The sequence below is a fragment of the Nanorana parkeri genome, unplaced genomic scaffold (genome assembly GCF_000935625.1).
Source record: "Nanorana parkeri isolate BGI_ZX_2015 unplaced genomic scaffold, ASM93562v1 scaffold2587, whole genome shotgun sequence".
Lineage (NCBI taxonomy): Eukaryota > Metazoa > Chordata > Amphibia > Anura > Dicroglossidae > Nanorana > Nanorana parkeri.
Genome location: NW_017308855.1, coordinates 109,716 through 117,446, shown reverse-complemented (window position 1 = coordinate 117,446; position 7,731 = coordinate 109,716).

Genomic DNA, 7,731 nt, shown 5'->3' with positions numbered 1-7,731 from the left:
CGCCCCTGGGGGGGGGGGGGGGCCCCCTTGGATCCTAGGCCTGGAGCCTCAACTTCTCCCCTGATAGAGGTTAGCCTTCATGATCGCACCCTGGAGCTTTTCAGGCGCGGCGGGCTCCTGATGACAGAACATTCCATTTCAGAACTAGGAGCGTGCACCTATGACCTCCATGACGGCCAATCACATGGGGTTTGTTTACAAATGACATTTGCAGATGTCGCCATCCATTGCAGTGTATATATATATATAAAAAATCTGTGTAAAATATTCTGTTTTACATTTTGTCAGCAGTGCATCCAATTAAAGTTTTATCGGCCCTATATTTTAAAAGTTGCTCAGGTAGGCATTATTAGTCTTGTCGGGGGTTGTTGTCAAAGTTAAGCGACACGCAGCCGGTCATTGAGCTGCCATTTTCCAGAGCTTCAGTGGGCAATAGAGGTATTATCGTTTAAACAGTTGAATTTATGGGGCCAGGGCATGGTCTTGGGAGGGTCATCTACATTCCAGGCCCCGGATCCAGGGGTTCATCCTAGGCCTTGGATCCAAGGGACACCATGGGGGCTCATACTAGGCCTCTGATCCAAGGGACACCTTGGGGACTCATACTAGGCCTCTGATCCAAGGGACACCACTGGGCTTCATCCTAGGCCTCGCATCCAAGGGACACCACTGGGCTTCATCCTAGGCCTCGCATCCAAGGGACACCACTGGGCTTCATCCTAGGCCTCGCATCCAAGGGACACCACGGGGGTTCATCCTAGGCCTCGGTTCCAAGGGACACCACGGTGGTTCATCCTAGGCCTCGGTTCCAAGGGACACCATGGGGGTTCATCCTAGGCCTCGGTTCCAAGGGACACCATGGGGGTTCATACTAGGCCTCGGTTCCAAGGGACACCATGGAGGTTCATCCTAGGCCTCGGTTCCAAGGGACACCATGGGGGTTCATCCTAGGCCTCGGTTCCAAGTGACACCATGGGGGTTCATCCTAGGCCTCGGATCCAAGGGACACCATGGGGGTTCATCCTAGGCCTCGGATCAAAGGGACAACATGGGGGTTCATCCTAGGCCTCGGGTCCACGGGGCACCATGGGGGTTCATCCTAGGCCTCGGATCCAAGGGACACCACTGGGGGTTCATCCTAGGCCTCCAATCCAAGGGGGCTCTTCCTATGCCTTGCATCCAACGGACACCACGGGGGTTCATCCTATGCCTTGGATTGAAGGGACACCCACAGGGGTTCATCCTAAGATTAACGAATAGTTTAGGCACCATAAGCTGCCCCCACTTGAATGCTGCTGTTACCCAAGACTCATTTTAGGCCGGGTTCACTTTTAAGCAGCAGCTACCACCATGCTAAAGGCAATCAGTCGATCCAGAGTTATAAGAAGTTGAAGTCATTTGCAAATCTTCACTTCTGTCCGAGTTGACCTCGGCTCCACCATCTCCTGGTCACCTCGTTCCCCTATGGTGAGACTTAGGAGGGACGGGTCCAGGAACATTGGAGATGTCCACGTCAACCTAGCTGGCTCTATCTGGGGATTGGCTGATCGTTTTGCATGCAGCTCTCGTATGCCCCCCTTTGACATGTCCAGGTCGGCAGCTGGCTCACTTTGAAGTGCAATCCCCCCACACCCGTGAATGTGAGGTGGGTATGTAGAGATTCCTCGGAGACTTGGCAGTGTATTTTTCTGTGGCTTCTAAACCACAATCGATTTTTATATTTTCTTATTTTATACTTCTTGAATATACATTATAAACGCATTTTATTTATATATGCGAGGCGGAGCATCAGAGTTTATCACATGCAGGGTTCAGTCTTTGAAGTTCATGGCGACGCAGCTTCCGATTAGTTATACTTTCGAGGACCCCAGATAAGAATTGATTGGCGTGTACAGAAGTTGTCTCCTTGCCCCAATTTTGTGCACTTGGACCGAGACGCCATCACTTCCGGCAATGCCTCTTGCCCCATGTGATTTCTGCATTACAGCATGGGGACCCCCCCAAATCTCCAGGTCTGTGATACCAAAAGTGACAACAGCTTGACGCGCCTGCGTTTTGTATAATGGCGCCGTTAAGGCCATAAAACATGGAATGAGACTCCACATTCAGACTTTGACTATGATAATGGAGCTCGTGTACTGTCCATGCGTACCTTCAAAGCCCTCCAAATGTAACATCCTTTTGGGTTTATCATCCGTTCTTCAGCCCAGTCTCCGGTCCGTTTTTGGGATCCTTGCAATGCAGGTATCCACAGAGTACCTTGCCAGGGAGATGCACCCCATGTGTAGGCCCGGGCTGTACCTCATGTGTGGCCCCCTTTAGGCCCAGGCTGTACCCCCATGTGCATGCTCCTTATGCCATGTGCCAGCCACTTAGATCTGGGCTGGCCTCTTAGGCCCAGGGCTGAACCCCATGTGCAAGCTCCTTAGGTCTAGGGTGTACCTTGTGTGATGGCCCCTTAGGCCCAGGCTGTACCCCATGTGCCAGGTCCTTATGCCCATGCTGTACCCCATGTGGGGGCTCCTTGGGTCAGGACTGTACCCCATGTGCCAGGCCCTTAGGCCCAGGCTGTAGAAACATCAATGACTTCTGCTCAAATCAAGTTTAAGCCACGCCCCATCCTGACCAAGGGAGATGTAGGCCTGGGCTGTACCTCATGTGTGGCCCCCTTATGCCCAGGCTGTACCCCCATGTGCAAGCCCCTTAAGCCCAGGCTGTACCCCATGTGCCAACCCCTTAGGCCCAGGCTGTACCCCATGTGGGGGCTCCTTGGGTCAGGACTGTACCCTATGTGCCAGCCCCTTAGGCCCAGGCTCTACCCCATGTGGGGGCCCCTTAGGCTCAGGCTGCACCCCATGTGCCAACCCCTTAGGCCCAGGCTGTACCCCATGTGGGGGCCCCTTGGGTCAGGACTGTACCCCATGTGCCAGCCCCTTAGGCCCAGGCTGTACCCCATGTGGGGGCCCCTTAGGACCAGCCTGCACCCCATGTGCCAGGCCCTTAGGCCCAGGCTGTAGAAACATCAATGACTTCTGCTCAAATCAAGTTTAATCCACGCCCCATCCTGACCCCCAGGTCCCACTCTTGCCATTCAGCTGTCACACTCCAGAGGCTCTGCCACTCACTGACGTTCCGGCATGTCGGGCGACTGTTGCGAGGCTGGATGAGTTATAACAAAATGCTGGCCGTGGCTCACTCGGCGCTGGTCACATGACCAAAACCTTTCGATCTCTTGATACCCGGCAAAGGGTCAGGGCCAACCCATCCAAGCTCTACGTCCTCTTCAATAAGGATCACCTGACTAAAAGCCTGCTTATGCGAGCAGCACCGGGGGGGAGCATAGCGCAGCATTTCCTCCGGGGGTTTGGTTTATATATAATTCAGGCCTGTTCATCCATTACGATCTAGTGTTCATCGACGGAATAAATTACCGGTCACCGACCTTGCGGGGGCGTCGGCTGACCCGCTGTTCTGAGATCCAGCCGAGCGATAATTGGATCCCTTCCACGTCGACTCGCGGAGGGAAGATTGACGCGTCGATACCGAATTGCATTAATGCCGAGCGCAGCAGAAAAAACAAAGCCCGGCGACTCGGGCAGCGCCCGCGGTGGATCTTTGAATGGGGACTACAAGTTCAATCTGCTACCATGGCAGAGTGACTCGTAGTTCTCAGTGGTGCACAAGCACGGTGACTTGACCCGTAACTGGAAGCCCGTACGCCGGTATGCACCAGTGCTGGGAGGAAGAGTCTGCAGGAGCCTGAGCATTGCATCCACCAACCGTGGCAGAAGGACTTGTGGTGGAGTACAAGTGTGGTGACTTCACTGCACTTGTAGCTTCTCTTGACTCGGCTCTGGCCGCCCATTGACGCTTGACGTGGCTCTGGCCGCCCACTGACTCTTGACTCGGCTCTGGCTGCCCCTTGACTCGGCTCTGGCTGCCCCTTGACTCGGCTCTGGCTGCCCCTTGACTCGGCTCTGGCTGCCCCTTGACTCGGCTCTGGCTGCCCCTTGACTCGGCTCTGGCTGCCCCTTGACTCGGCTCTGGCTGCCCCTTGACTCGGCTCTGGCTGCCCCTTGACTCGGCTCTGGCTGCCCCTTGACTCGGCTCTGGCTGCCCCTTGACTCGGCTCTGGCTGCCCCTTGACTCGGCTCTGGCTGCCCCTTGACTCGGCTCTGGCTGCCCCTTGACTCGGCTCTGGCTGCCCCTTGACTCGGCTCTGGCTGCCCCTTGACTCGGCTCTGGCTGCCCCTTGACTCGGCTCTGGCTGCCCCTTGACTCGGCTCTGGCTGCCCCTTGACTCGGCTCTGGCTGCCCCTTGACTCGGCTCTGGCTGCCCCTTGACTCGGCTCTGGCTGCCCCTTGACTCGGCTCTGGCTGCCCCTTGACTCGGCTCTGGCTGCCCCTTGACTCGGCTCTGGCTGCCCCTTGACTCGGCTCTGGCTGCCCCTTGACTCGGCTCTGGCTGCCCCTTGACTCGGCTCTGGCTGCCCCTTGACTCGGCTCTGGCTGCCCCTTGACTCGGCTCTGGCTGCCCCTTGACTCGGCTCTGGCTGCCCCTTGACTCGGCTCTGGCTGCCCCTTGACTCGGCTCTGGCTGCCCCTTGACTCGGCTCTGGCTGCCCCTTGACTCGGCTCTGGCTGCCCCTTGACTCGGCTCTGGCTGCCCCTTGACTCGGCTCTGGCTGCCCCTTGACTCGGCTCTGGCTGCCCCTTGACTCGGCTCTGGCTGCCCCTTGACTCGGCTCTGGCTGCCCCTTGACTCGGCTCTGGCCGGCCACTGACTCTTGACTCGGCTCTGGCCGCCCACTGACTCTTGACTTGCCTTTTTAAAGGGCCAGACGCGGCGGGGTTAAAGAAGGGAATACGACGCTAGGATAAATAATTGTGTTTTATACTATCAAAGCAGATGAATCGAAAATGTTATTTTTATGTCGGGTTGGTCGGATCTCTGGAGGCATCAAAAAACGACTTGCCGCCTAATTCTAGGTCTGATCGATTAAGAGAATACAGCAAAAAAAAAAAAGGGCATATTTATACGTTCGCCCCTCCTCTTGTAAAGTGTTACCTTCTAAAGCTTTATGTACAGTAAGTTTAATTTTTATCCAAAATATTTTTGTAATATTCTTTTTTTGTTTTCTTTGGTGGAATATGTTTTGGCGTTTTTTTTTGTTTTTGTTTTAAAAATGTGTTTTAAGATCAATATGTGCGTTATAATTTTTTTTTACTAATTTGTAAAGATTTTTTTATATTTTAATAAATGATTTATATTTTGAACTCTACCCTCGTTTCCTCTTATTGACTCGTCCATCAAAAAGTGGTCGGTGAACTGAATGTTTTTTTGCAAAAGGTCTCGCGGGGGGAAGGTGTTTTTCCTGCGCAGAGCGGACAGGAAGTGCATGGCAACACGCTCTCCTGAAATGGTTCATGAGAGGGAATATGCTTGGCCTCGTTGTGTATTCAAGAGGACGTCAACAGTGGAGGTTGTGCCCAACCAAAGGACTGGTCACCAGTATGGCCTGTTGGCCCCCAGCAAATGTTCCTTCCCCATTAACATGCCTTACTCCTCACTGTGTCTGTGTGGTGGTGACCATCTTGGCCTGTTGGCTCCCAGCAGATGCTCCTTCCCCATTATTATGCCTTGTTCTACACTCTCTGTGTGGTGGCCATCTTGGCCTCCAGCAGATCTTTCCGCATTACCATGTCTTGTTCAACACTGTCTTTGTGTGGTGGTGGCCATCTTGGCCTGTTGGCCCCCAGCAAATGTTCCTTCCCCATTAACATTCCTTACTCCTCACTGTGTCTCTGTGGTGGCTGCCATGTTGGCTCCCAGCAGATGCTCCTTCCCCATTACCATGCCTTGTCCCACACTGGCTCTGTGAGGTGGTGGCCATCTTGGCCCCCAGCAAATGTTCCTTCCCCGTTTAACATGCCTTGTTCCATACTGTGTCTCTGTGGTGGTGGCCATCTTGGCCTGTTGGCTTCCAGCAGATCTTTTCCCATTACCATGTCTTGTTCAACACTGTCTTTGTGTGGTGGTGGCCATCTTGGCTTGTTGGCTCCTAGCAGATGTTCCTTCCCCATTACCATGCCTTGTCCCACACTGGCTCTGTGAGGTGGTGGCCATCTTGGCCCCTTGCAGATGTTCCTTCCCCGTTTAACATGCCTTGTTCCATGCTGTGTCTCCGTGGTGGTGGCCATCTTGGCCTGTTGGCTTCCAGCAGATCTTTCCCCATTACCATGCCTTGTTCAACACTGGCTCTATGTGGTGGTGGCCATCTTGGCCCCTAGCAAATGTTCCTTCCCCATTAACATGCCTTACTCTTGACTGTGTCTGTGTGGTGGTGGCCATCTTGGCCTGTTGGCTCCCAGCAGATGCTCCTTCCCCATTACCATGCCTTGTTCTACACACTCTGTGTGGTGGCCATCTTGGCCTGTTGGCTCCCAAGAGAGGATCTTTCCCCATTACCATGCCTTGTCCCACACTGGCTCTGTGTGGTGGTGGCCATCTTGGCCCCTAGCAGATGTTCCTTCCCCATTACCATGCCTTGTTCCACACTGCCTGCCCATTGGCTCTTCCTCCCGTCCCGTAGCTGAAAGTCCATACCTTGGTACGCACCTGTGCTGGGGAGGAAGAACCTGCAGGAGCCTGAGCATTGCACCCACCATGGCAGGTTGTAACGCTTTGCAGGCTCCAATGCAAAAAAATCAAAGCCTGCATTTAAAAATGTATTAATTTTTGTCCAAAAAGGTGGATTCTGCCTTTTAAAGGGCCAGGCGCGGCGGGGTTAAAAAAGGGAATACGGTGCCGGGATAAAGAATTGTGTTTATACTATCAAAGCAGATGAATCGAAATGTTATTTTTTTATTTTCACCTAAAATTAAAACACAGATGTGAACGACAGTTTTCTAAGGAAGGGTGTACGTCATCTTTTCCCCCGTGCTGGTCCAGGTCTCAGATCTTATCGCAAGTTACAATCTGCCACACCTGGGATTTCCTGCTGGCATTATTATTCTGACTCCGATTGATAGCGATTTATCCCTTGCTGAGACCTCTATGCCCGGCCTGTATAAGCAGATACAATCACTGAGGACAAATCCTTATCAGATAGCTGAACTCACCAATACCTTTTCCATCCACAAAGGTGCTTTATTCTGTACATCAGGTTACAGCAGAAAAACAGGATACAGCAGATGAATGGATTGCAGTATTTAAGCGGTCAAAAGATGATACTGTCTGTAGCGTGCGATGCAGATTACATGCGGCCTGTTGTTAGCTGCAGCCATGACACAGGATATGCTACTGAGCAAGAAGGGCGGAGCACACACACACACACACACACACACAGAAGGTGAATGGAATGCAGTATTTAAGCGGTCAAAAGATGATACTGTCTGTAGCGTGCGATGCAGATTACATGCGGCCTGTTGTTAGCTGCAGCCATGACACAGGATATGCTACTGAGCAAGAAGGGGCGGAGCATACACACAGAAGGAAATGTGTCATTGATATCGGGAAAGGAACATAGAAAAGCATGTGCAATACCAACAAAGGCCACTAGGTGGCAGCATATGAACCAACTATAGAATAGCCATGAGAAAATGGTCTAAGGAAATAACTAGGGATGTATCGGTCTTGGGGCCGATACAAGGCATTTTCATGAGTACTTGTGAAAATGCCCCGTTTCTTAAGGCCGATACCGGCCCTTTAAATATTCAAACAGCAGCACC